The sequence below is a fragment of the Apodemus sylvaticus genome, chromosome 1 (assembly GCF_947179515.1).
Source record: "Apodemus sylvaticus chromosome 1, mApoSyl1.1, whole genome shotgun sequence".
Taxonomy (NCBI): Eukaryota; Metazoa; Chordata; class Mammalia; order Rodentia; family Muridae; genus Apodemus; species Apodemus sylvaticus.
In genome coordinates, this window is record NC_067472.1 from 190906648 (window position 1) to 190918465 (window position 11818).

An 11818-nucleotide genomic window follows, 5' to 3' on the forward strand; every position below is an offset into this window, starting at 1 on the left:
CATGATAGAATCAATGGAACCAAGAAACTCCCCACCCCAGTCTTGCAGACAAATATACAGAGTCATATACCCTGAAAGAAACACCATTTAAGCTAGTGGAGATAGCAGTATAAGGATAGGTACAGAGACCAGTCAACTAGGGCTGAAGCACTCAACATTACCCTCAACAACTCAATCTAGTAAATTTGAAGAATTGTTTGTGTACATATGTATGTGTTGCATCATAAGTGTCAAGTATGTGTGTGCAAGTTGATGTGGATGCCAGAGGTCAACCTTATGTTTCCTTCCTTAAAAAACATCCACCTTTAAAACAAAGACTTAATTTTTAATTACATGTCTATATGTATGTATGAGCCTTGTGCCAGCAGAGGACAGAGGTGATGGATTTAGTGGAGCTGGAGTTAAACGTAGCTCTGAACTACTTGATGTGGGTGGTGGTACACAATTCCAATCCTTTAGCACACACATTAGAACTCGGGGATCCAATTCTTCAGATAAAAACCTATACAGCATGTGGCTTTAAGTGTACCCATCTTTACACCGTTTCATAGCAGCAAACCTGATGCCGATTTCCAGTCTGGTCCTTGGTATTTTAGGGTTTTGTCATCTTTTTCTGAAGGAGTGTTTGTGCTTTCTGCAACAGAGAAAAATAGTTAATAAGTAAGTCTAATTGCCCCAGCTGGGCATGAGAACTCTCATGTCCAAACTACATAGAGCGGTAAGGCAAGCTTTATGCCCCTTGTAGTCTGGGATGTCAGGGCCTTATGCCTCAGAAGTACAGTAAAGCAGAGATAGGCAAAGATGTTCCCATTTGGACCCTAACACATGCATTCTACGCTAGTTCTTCTCAGTAGCTTAGGGTGCCTGCCACAATGAAGTGCTGGGTTATAGGCATTAAGGGTTCATCTTCATTAATCGTGCACAATGCCTTCAAATTTCAGACCTGTGTTAGCAGCATGCAATTAGATTGTAATTGATACTTATAATTAGAGGTGTCTTCAGCTTTGTGTCTGTTGTTGTGGGTGTACAGGTGTTCGCCATGGTCTACTTCCTTTGGAGGCAACCTACCTGGTCTTTGAAAAAATACACTTCATTTTTCTATACATGTCCATATGTTTTCACAGGTGCCATTGGAGGCCAGAAGAGAATTAAGACTGTGGACCTGGAGTTAAGGACATCTGTGAAACATTTGAGTGTGCATGTTTTGAATGGAAAATGATTTTACTTTTTGTTCAAATCAGAGATACCATCGGTATCAACCTCCAACACCCTGAGGGACCTTCCCCCAAGCTTGGGGAACAGAGGATGGGAAGGAGAGCACTGAACTGATGTCCTCTGGACAGCTGTTGGGAACAAAAAGTCATGCATCAGTAACCACCCACCACCCGTGCATGAAATAGACACTTGACATTGCATCAGAGATTGGGTAGGGGCTCCTGAAAACTTGAAATCACTTTTTTGTAGGAGCTTGTCCTACACTTGGTTGTCAGAGCTCTCTTGGTGGGGACATGCAAGTGGGCAAGGCCATGTGTACATGTGTGTACATATATGAACCAGAGTTTGACATTTTATGTCTTTTCAGTCACTCTGAATCTTAATGGCAAAAAATGGCATTATCTTAACATGAGTAAGCTGTGCGTGCTGAGACCACAAGAGGACAGTTTGCCAGAAACTAGACTTTAAAGCTATGAGCAGGTTAAGTGGGAGCTAAAACGTGAACCTAGATTCTTAGGAAAAGTGGTCAAGTGATATTCTTCCTGTCTCTGATACATTGGTGGTGGTATTATAGATCATACCACTCCCACAAGGCATATTTTGATAGGTTCTGGGAAGTGAATTCTGGTCCAAGTGCAGAAATCATTTCTATGACTGAACAAGATAAGCCTTAAGATTCAACCTTATTAATAACAGCATCATAGGAAAACATAGATGCAATTGAATTCAGTCAATATAAAGAGCCTAGTCAATCATTTCCATCCAAGAAATTTTCAAGGTTGTTTCAAATTTCTTGATGGAATCATTGGAACAAAGAACCCTGGACACCAAAAACTTGCAGACAAATAGAGTCACATAAGCCATGAAAGAAACAACATTTAAGGCAATAGAAATAGCTGTATGACTATAGGCAAAGAGATCAGTAAACTAGAACTCAGAAACCAAAAATTTCCATCCCACACCTCTTGACAATGTAGAAGAAATATTCCTGTACATATATGTGCATTGTATGTGATAAGTTTTAAATGGCTGTGTGCGTGTGGTTGTGGGTGCCAGACATCAACCTTAGGATTCTGTCCTCAGGAAACATTAAGACAAAGGCTTATTTTTAACTGTGTTACATATCTATGTGTAGGTATGTATGAGTCCTGTGTCAGCAGAGAACAGAGCTGTTGGATTTCCTGGAGCTGGAGTTACACATAGATCTGAGAAACTGATGTTGGTGCTGGTAAGCAAACTCCAATCCTGCATGCACAGACATAAGAAACAGGGGTCCAATTCTGTAGATGGAAACCTATAGAGCACCTGACTTTAAGTGTACCCATCTCTACACCCCACCCTGCTTGCAAACCTGGTGTCTGCTCCTCCACTGGTCCTTGGTCTTTAAGAGTTGCTTTACTGTCTTTTTCTGAAGGACTCATTGTGCTTTCTGCAACAGAGAGGAAAAGTTAATAAGTCAGTCTAATTGTCTCAGCTTGGTATGAGAATAAATCATATCAAAACTACATAAAGGATCAAGTCAAGTCTCTGCTCAGTTCATGGTCCATGCAGTCTGTGATGTCAGAGCCTTTGCCCCAGAAGTACAGTAAACAAGCTGAGATAGGCAGGCAAAATGCTCTGCTTTGTTTCGGGTTTGTGTGTGTGTGTGTTTCGGGTGTTTTTGGGGGTGTGTGTGTGTGTGTTTTGGGTGTGTGTGTTTCGGGTGTTTTGGGTGTGTGTGTTTCGGGTGTTTTGGGTGTGTGTGTTTCGGGTGTTTTTGTGTGTTTCGGGTGTTTTTGTGTTTCGGTGTTTTTGTGTGTTTCGGTGTTTTTGTGTGTTTCGGTGTTTTTGTGTGTTTCGGTGTTTTTGTGTTTTTCGGTGTTTTTGTGTGTTTCGGTGTTTTTGTGTTTTTGGTTTTTTATTTTCTATATTCTTTTTTTACATTCCAAATGATTTTCCCTTTCCCCATTCCCCCTTCCTCATAAGTCCCATAAGCCCTCTTCCCTCCACCCAATCAAACCCCCTCCTACTTTTCTGTCCTGGTACTCCCCTACAATGATGGATCAAGATTTTCCAGGACCAGAGCCCTCTTTTTCCTTCTTCTTGGGAATCATTTGACATGTGAATTGTGCCTTGGGTATTCAGGGTTTCTGGGCTAATATCCACTTATCAGTGACTGCATTCCATGTGTGTTCTTTTGTGATTGGATTACCTCACTTAGGATGATATTTTCCAGATCCCTCCATTTGCCTAGGAATTTCAAAAATTCATTGCTTTTAATTGCTAAGTAGTATTTCATTGTGTAAATATACCATATTTTCTGTATCCATTCCTCCACTGAGGAACATATGGGTTCTTACTAGCTTTTGGCTATTAAAAATAAGGCTGCTATGAACATAGTGGAGCATGTGTCCTTAATCACATGCCGGGAAATCCTCTGGGTGTAAGCCCAGGAGTGGAATAGCAGGGTCCTCCAGAAGTGTCATGCCCAGTTTTCTGAGGAACTTCCAGGCTTATTTCCAGAGTGATTGTACAAACTTGCATTCCCACCAGCAGTGGAAGAGTGTTACTCTTTCTTCACATAAATACCATGAAAGAAACAACATTTAATCGGTAGAGAGAACTGTATGAGCACAGGCACAGAGACCAGTCAGCTGGGGCTCAGAAACCCAAAATTTCCCTCCCACACCTCTTGAAAATGTAGAAGAATTATTCTACATATGTGTGTATAGTATACAGCAAGGATTAAAATGGTATGTGCATGTGGCTGTGGGTGCCAGACATCAACCTTAGGTATCTTTCCTCAGCAAACATCCACTGTTATAACAGACTTATTTTAACTCGTGCTACATATCTACATGTGAGAATGTATGAACCCTTTTTTAGGCAGAGGATGGAGGTGTTGGATGTCTTGGAGCTGGAGTTACACATAGATCTAGGAATCTGATCTGGGTGCTGGTAAACTCCAATACTGCATGAACACACATTAGAAGTCGGGCATTGAACTCCTCCTATTAAAACATGTGAAACATGTGGTTTTAAGCTTCCCATCTTTTGACCCCCACCAAGCCTGCTGACCTGCTGTCTGTTCCTCTTCTGATCCATGTTCCTTCAGGGTTGATTGACTTTCTGTTTCTAAATAAGGCATTGTGCTTTCTGAAAAGGAAAGGAAGAATTACTTAGGCAGTCTAATTGCCCCAGCTGTCTAAACTACAGAGTGGTTTAAGGATAAGCATCTGCTTAGTTTATGCCCCAAGAGGTCTGTGATGCCAAGCCCTTTCCCTCAGAAGTACAAAAAAGCAGCAGAGATGGGCAGGCAAAGATGCTCCAATTCGCATCCAATCACACGCCAATTCTGCACTAGTTCTGCTGTGTGGCTTAGGTTAGAAGTCACATTGAAGTGCTGGGTCATAGGCCTTTAGTACTCATCTCTGTTAGTCAACCTCAATGCCTTCAAGTTGCAGACCTGTGTAAACAGTTATTCACTTGATACTTGTAAATAGAGGTGTCTTCAGCTTTGTGTATAATCGTGTGGGTGCACCATTGTCAACCATGATCTCTTTCTTCTGTTGGCATCCACATGGGAATTGAAAAAAATCACAGCATATGTATACATCTATATACATATATGTATATACACATATATACATACACACACATGTGTTTGGAGGTAACCTTGGAAGCAAGAACAGGACATTAAAATGTGAGGAACGCTCACATTTTACAGGGACGCTGTGAGCCATGTGAATATGGGTGCTTTGAAGAGAACATGACTTTACTTTTTGTTCAAAGCTGAGATACCATTGGTAGCAACTTCCTGCCCCCCACCCCAGGTAAGGGAACCCTTCCCATCCTTAGGGAAGAAAGTACTGGGATGGGAATGGTAATCTGTTGACCTCTGGCCATGATACAGCTGTTGGGAACATGAAGGCATGCAGCTCTGGCCACCTGTGCAACATCAAAACACTTAAAATTGCATCAGACATTGGGTAGTGCCTCCTGAGGAAGTGTCAAAATTGAAATCAGTTTTCTGTAGGACCTTCTCCTATGCTTGTCAGAACTCTCCCTGTTGGGACAGGCAGGTGGGCAAGACCACATGCACATTTGTTATATATAAATATATAAATGTATAAATATTATAAACATAAATATATAAATTTGATATATAAATCACAGTTGGACTTTTCATGTCTTTCTCAGTCACTCTCAATCTTAATGTTGAAAGATGACTTTAAGACTCCTTTCCCTCCATGTATGTCCCTGTTGGCCTGTGAAGGCTGTGCCTGCTGAGCCCACAAGAGGGCAGATTCCCTGAAACTAGACTTTAATGGTATGAACAGGTAGGTAAGTGGGAGCTAAATTCTGATCCTGGATTCTTCAGAAATGTGGTCAGGTGACATTCCTCTTGTCTCTGCTTCCTTGGGAGGTGATATTATGGGCCCAAACCCCTCCCACCCAGCCTATTTCCATAGGTTCTGGGAATTGAACTCTGGTCCTAGTACAGAAAGCTTTTCTCTGATTAAGACAAGCCTTAAGATTCAACCTTCTTGGAGTCCGGCCCTGCAGAGCAGAGGATCCAGTTCAGAGGCCTCTGGCAAGAGCCTTATGGTATCTGCCTCTAGATCGGTAACACCCTCAGCCACAGCGTGCCATCTCCAAGCAGTGCAGGAAGCCAGCTATACACCCAGTGTAGCAGCCAGTGAGGAGGAGACAGCCAGCACAGCCTGCATCCAGAGCTGATCGGTGCCGCAGAGGTACATACCCAAATACAACTACAAGAGAGTGGGTCTTGGCTGCCATCTTTGCTTCTGTGACTGCAACAGATTGGTAGGCAGGTTTCACCAGAGTAGAGGATCACTTGGTATATACCACACCAGGACTCCACCTGCACCCAGGAAGTCTGCAGCACCACAGCAATTTGTGCCAGGAGAAAGCAGTTTACCCAGGGTTTCTGAGATAGGCCTACAGGCACACACACAGGAGGGGCAAGCTCCAGCCTGTGACAGCAGGCCCAACTAACACCAGAGATAACCTCATGGTGAAAGGCAAACCTGGGAACCTTGCTAACAGAAATCAAGGCAATATAGCACCATCCAAACCCAATCCTCCCATAACAGCAAGTCCTGGATACCCCACCACACCAGGAAAGCAAGATTTGGATTTAAAAATCACAGGTCATGATGCTGATGGAGGGCATGGGGGGGGGGGGGGCTTCAAGAAGGACATAAATAACTCCCTTAAAGAAATACAAAAGAACACAAGTAAACAGCGAAAAGCCCTTGAAGAACTAAGGGAAAACATAACAAAACAGGTGAAGGAATTAAACAAAGTCATCCAGAATCTAAAGAAGGACGTAGAAATAATAACGAAATCACAAAGGGAGACAACTCAGGGACACAGAAAATCTAGGAAAGAAGTTAGGAGTCATGGATCCAAGCATCAACAACAGAATACAAGAGATGGAAGAGAGAACCTCAGATGCAGAAGATACCATAGAAAGCATTGGTACAATAGTCAAAGAAAATGAAAAATGCAAAAAGCTCCTGACCCAAAATATCAAGGAAATCCAGGACAAAATAAGACCAAACCTAAGGATTATAGGCATAGAAGAGAGTGAAGATTTCCAACTTAAAGGGCCAGTAAATGTCTTCAACAAAATTATAGAAGAAAACTTCCCTAACCTAAAGAAAGAGATGCCCATGAACATACAAGAAGCCTACAGAACTCCAAGTAGATTTGACCAGAAAAGAAATTCATCCCCTCACATAATAAAACACCAAATGTACTAAACAAAGAAAAAATATTAAAAGCAGTAAGAGAAAAAGGTCAAGTAAAATATAAAGGAAGACCTATTAAAATTACACCAGATGTTGGAGAGGGTGCGGAGAAAGAGGAACACTCCTCCACTGCTGGTGGGGTTGCAAATTGGTACAACCACTCTGGAAAGCAGTCTGGCGGTTCCTCCGAAAACTGGGCACCTCACTTCCAGAAGATCCTGCTATACCACTCCTGGGCATATACCCAGAGGATTCCCCACCATGTAATAAGGATACATGCTCTACTATGTTCATAGCAGCCCTATTTATAATTGCCAGATGCTGGAAAGAACCCAGGTATCCCTCAACAGAAGAGTGGATACAAAAAATGTGGTATATCTACACAATGGAGTACTATTCAGCCATTAGAAACAATGAATTCATGAAATTCTTAGGCAAATGGATGGAGCTAGAGAACATCATACTAAGTGAGGTAACCCAGACTCAAAAGGTGAATCATGGTATGCACTCACTAATAAGTGGTTATTAACCTAGAAAACTGGAATACCCAAAACATAATCCACACATCAAATGAGATACAAGAAGAAAGCAGGAGTGGTCCCTGGTTCTGGAAAGACTCAGTGAAACAGTATTTGGCAAAACCAGAACGGGGAACTGGGAAGGGGTGGGAGGGAGGACAGGGGAAGAGAAGGGGGCTTACGGGACTTTCGGGGAGTGGGGGGGGGCTAGAAAAGGGGAAATCATTTGAAATGTAAATAAATTATATCGAATAAAAAAAATAAAATTAAAAAAAAAAAGATTTTGGAAAGAAAAAAAAAAAATTACACCAGATTTCTCTCCAGAGACTATGAAAGCCAGAAGAGCCTGGACAGATGTCATAAAGACACTAAGGGAACACAAATGCCAACCCAAGTTGCTATATCCAGCAAATCTCTCAATTACCATAAATAGAGAAACCAAAGTTTTTTGTGACAAAAACAAATTTACACAGTATCTTTCCCCAAATCCAGCCCTTCAAAGGATAATGAATGGAAAACACCAACAAAGGGAGGGAAACTACACACAAGAAAAAGCAAGAAAGTAACCTCCTTTCAACAAACCCAAAAGAAGATAACCACACAAACATAAAAATTACATCAAAAACATCAGGAAGCAGCAATCACTATTTCTTAAAGGCTCTTAACATCAATGGACACAGTTCCCCAATTAAAAAAAAAAACATAGACTAACAGACTACATTCATAAACAAGACCCAACATTTTGCTGCATACAGGAAATGCATCTCAGTGTCAAAGACAAACACTACCTAAGAGTAAAAGGCTGGAAAACAGTTCTCCAAATAAATGGTCCCAGGAAACAAACTGGAGTAGCCATTCTAATATCAGATAAAATAGACTTTGAACCAAAAGTCATCAACAAAGATACAGAAGGCCACTTTATACTCAAAGGAAAAATCTACCAGGAAGAACTCTCAATTTTGAACTTCTATGCCCCAAATACAAGGGCACTTGCATTCGTAAAGGAAACCTTACTAAAGCTTTAAGCACAGATCGCACCCCACACAATAATTGTGGGGACTTAAACACCCCACTCTCTTCAATGGACAGATCAAGGAAACACAAACTAGAGTCACAGTGAAATGAACAGAAGTTTTGGGCCAAATGGACTTAATAGATAATGTCCATAAAACATTTCATCCTAAATCAAAAGAATATACCTTCTTCTCAGCACCTCAAGGTGCCTTCTCGAAAATTGACCATATAGTTGGTCACAAAACAGACCTCAACAGATATGATTGAACAAATTCCATGCCTCCAATCAGATCACTATGGAATAAGGGGGGTCTTCAATAGCAACAAAAACAACAAAAAGCCCACATACACATGGAAGCTGACCAATTCTCTACTCAATGATACCTTGGTCAAGGAAGAAATAAGGAAAGGAATCAAAGACTTTTTAGAATTTAATGAAAATGAAGGCACAACATACCCAAATTTATGGGACACAGTGAAAGTAGTGCTAAGAGGAAAACTCATAGCCCTGAGTGCCTCCAAAAAGAAACTGGAGAGAGCATACAGTAGCAGCTTAATGGCACACCTGAAAGCCCTGGAACAAAAAGAAGCTAATTCACCCAGGAGGAGTAGAAGACAGGAAATCAAACAACTCAGGGCTGAAATCAATCAAGTAAAAACAAAGAGAACCTTTGCTATTCAGCCATTAGAAACAATGAACTCATGAAATTCTTAGGCAAATGGATGGAGCTAGAGAATATCATACTAAGTGAGGTAACCCAGACTCAAAAGGTGAATCATGGTATGCACTCACTAATAAGTGGATATTAACCTAGAAAACTGGAATACCCAAAACATAATCCACACATCAAATGAGATACAAGAAGAAAGCAGGAGTGGTCCCTGGTTCTGGAAAGACTCAGTGAAACAGTATTTGGCAAAACCAGAACTGGGAAGGGGTGGGAGGGAGGACAGGGGAAGAGAAGGGGGCTTACGGGACTTTCGGGGAGTGGGGGGAGCTAGAAAAGGGGGCTAAAAAAAAAGAATGGAAAAAAAAAAAAACAAAGAGAACCATACAAAGAATCAACAAAACGGGGAGCTGGTTCTTTGAGAATATCAACAAGATAGATAAACCTTTAGCCAGGCTCACCAGAGGGCACAGAGACAGTACTCAAATTAACAAAAATCAGAAATGAAAAGAGTAACAGAAACTAAAAAAAATCCAAAAAAATTATCATATCCTACTACAAAAGCCTAAACTCAACAAAACTGGAAAATCTGGATGAAATGGACAATTTCCTAGACAGATACCAATTACCAAAATTTTATCAGGATCAGATAGACCATCTAAATGGTCCCATAACCCCTAAAGAAATAGAAGTGTTCATTGACAGTCCCCCACCCAAAAGAAAGCACAGACCAGATGGATTTAGTGCAGAATTCTATCAGACATTTAAAGGAGACCTAATGCCAATACTTTTCAAACTATTCCACAAAATAGAAACAGAAGGAACATTACCCAACTTGTTCTATGAAGCAACAATTTCACTGATAGCAAAACCACACAAAGATCCAACAAAAAGAAAATCATAGACCAATTTCCCATATGAATATCAATGCAAAAATACTCAATAAAATTCTTGCCAACTGAATCCAAGAACACATCGAAACAATTATTCACTATGATCAAGTAGGCTTCATCCCAGTGATGCAGGAATAGTTCAATACACGGAAATACATCAATGTAATCCACTACATACACAAACTCAAAGAAAAAAAAAAAACGCATGATCATTTCATTAGATGCTGAAAAGGCATTTGACAAAATTCAGCATCCTTTCATGTTAAAGGTCTTGGAATGAACAGGAATTCAAGACCCATAGCTAAACATAAATAAAAAGCAATATACAGCAAACAAGTAGCCAACATCAAACAAAATGGAGAGAAACTTGAAGCAATCCCACTAAAATCAACGACTAGACAAGGCTGCCCTCTCTCTCCATGTTTATTCAATATAGTACTTGAAGTTCTAGCCAGAGTAATTAGACAACACAAGGAGGTAAAAGGGTTACAAATTGGAAAGGAAGGAGTCAAACTATCACTATTTGCAGATGATATGATAGTCTACCTAAGTGATCCAAAAAAACTCTACTAGAGAACTCCTACAGCTTATAAACAACTTCAGCAAAGTGTCTGGTTATAAAATTAACTCAAGCAAATCAGTAGCCTTCCTATACTCAAAGGACAAACAGGTTGAGAAAGAAATTAGGGAAATGACACCCTTCACAATAGCCACAAACAATATGAAGTATCTAGGTGTGACTCTAACCAAACAAGTGAAATATCTGTATGACAAGAACTTCAAGTCTTTGAAGAAAGAAATCAAAGACGACCTCAGAAGATGAAAAAATCTTCCGTGCTCTTGGATTGGCAGGATTAATATAGTAAAAATGGCCATCTTGCCAAAAGCAATCTACAGATTCAACGCAATCCCCATCAAAATCCCAACTCAATTCTTCATAGTCTTAGAAAGAGCAATTCTCAAATTCATCTGGAACAACAAAAAAAAAACAGGATAGTTAAAAACTATTCTCAACAGTAAAAGAACTTCTGGAGGAATCAGGATCCCCGACTTCAAGCAGTACTACAGAGCAATTGTGTTAAAAACTGCATGGTATTGGTACAGTGACAGGCAGGTAGAACAATGGAATAGAATTGAAGACCCAGAAATGAACCCACAGAATTATGGTCACTTGATCTTTGATAAAGGAGCTGAAGCATCCAGTGGGGGGTGGGGGGGGAAGATAGCCTTTTCAACAAATGGTACTGGTTCAACTGGAGGTCAGCATGCAAAAGAATGCAAATTGATCCATTCTTATCTCTTTGTACTAAGCTTAAGTCCAAGTGGATTAAGAACCTCCACATAAAACCAGACACACTGAAACTAACAGAAAAGAAACTGGGGAAGACCCTTGAGCACACAGGCACAGGAGAAAATTTCCTCAACAGAACACCAATAGCTTATGCTCTAAGATCAAGACTTGACAAATGGGACCTCATAAAAGTACAAAGTTTCTGTAAAGCAAAGGACATTGTAAAAAACAACAAAACAGCAACCAACAAATTGGGAAAAGGTCTTTACCAACACTACATCCAACAAAGGGCTTATATCTAAAATATACAACGAACTCAAGAAAGTAGACTCCAGAGAGCCAAATATCCCCCTTAAAAATGGGGTACAGAGCTAAACAAAGAATTTTCACCTGAGGAATATAGAATGGCTAAGAAGCACCTAAATAAATGTTCAGCATCCTTAGTCATCAGGGAAATGCAAAT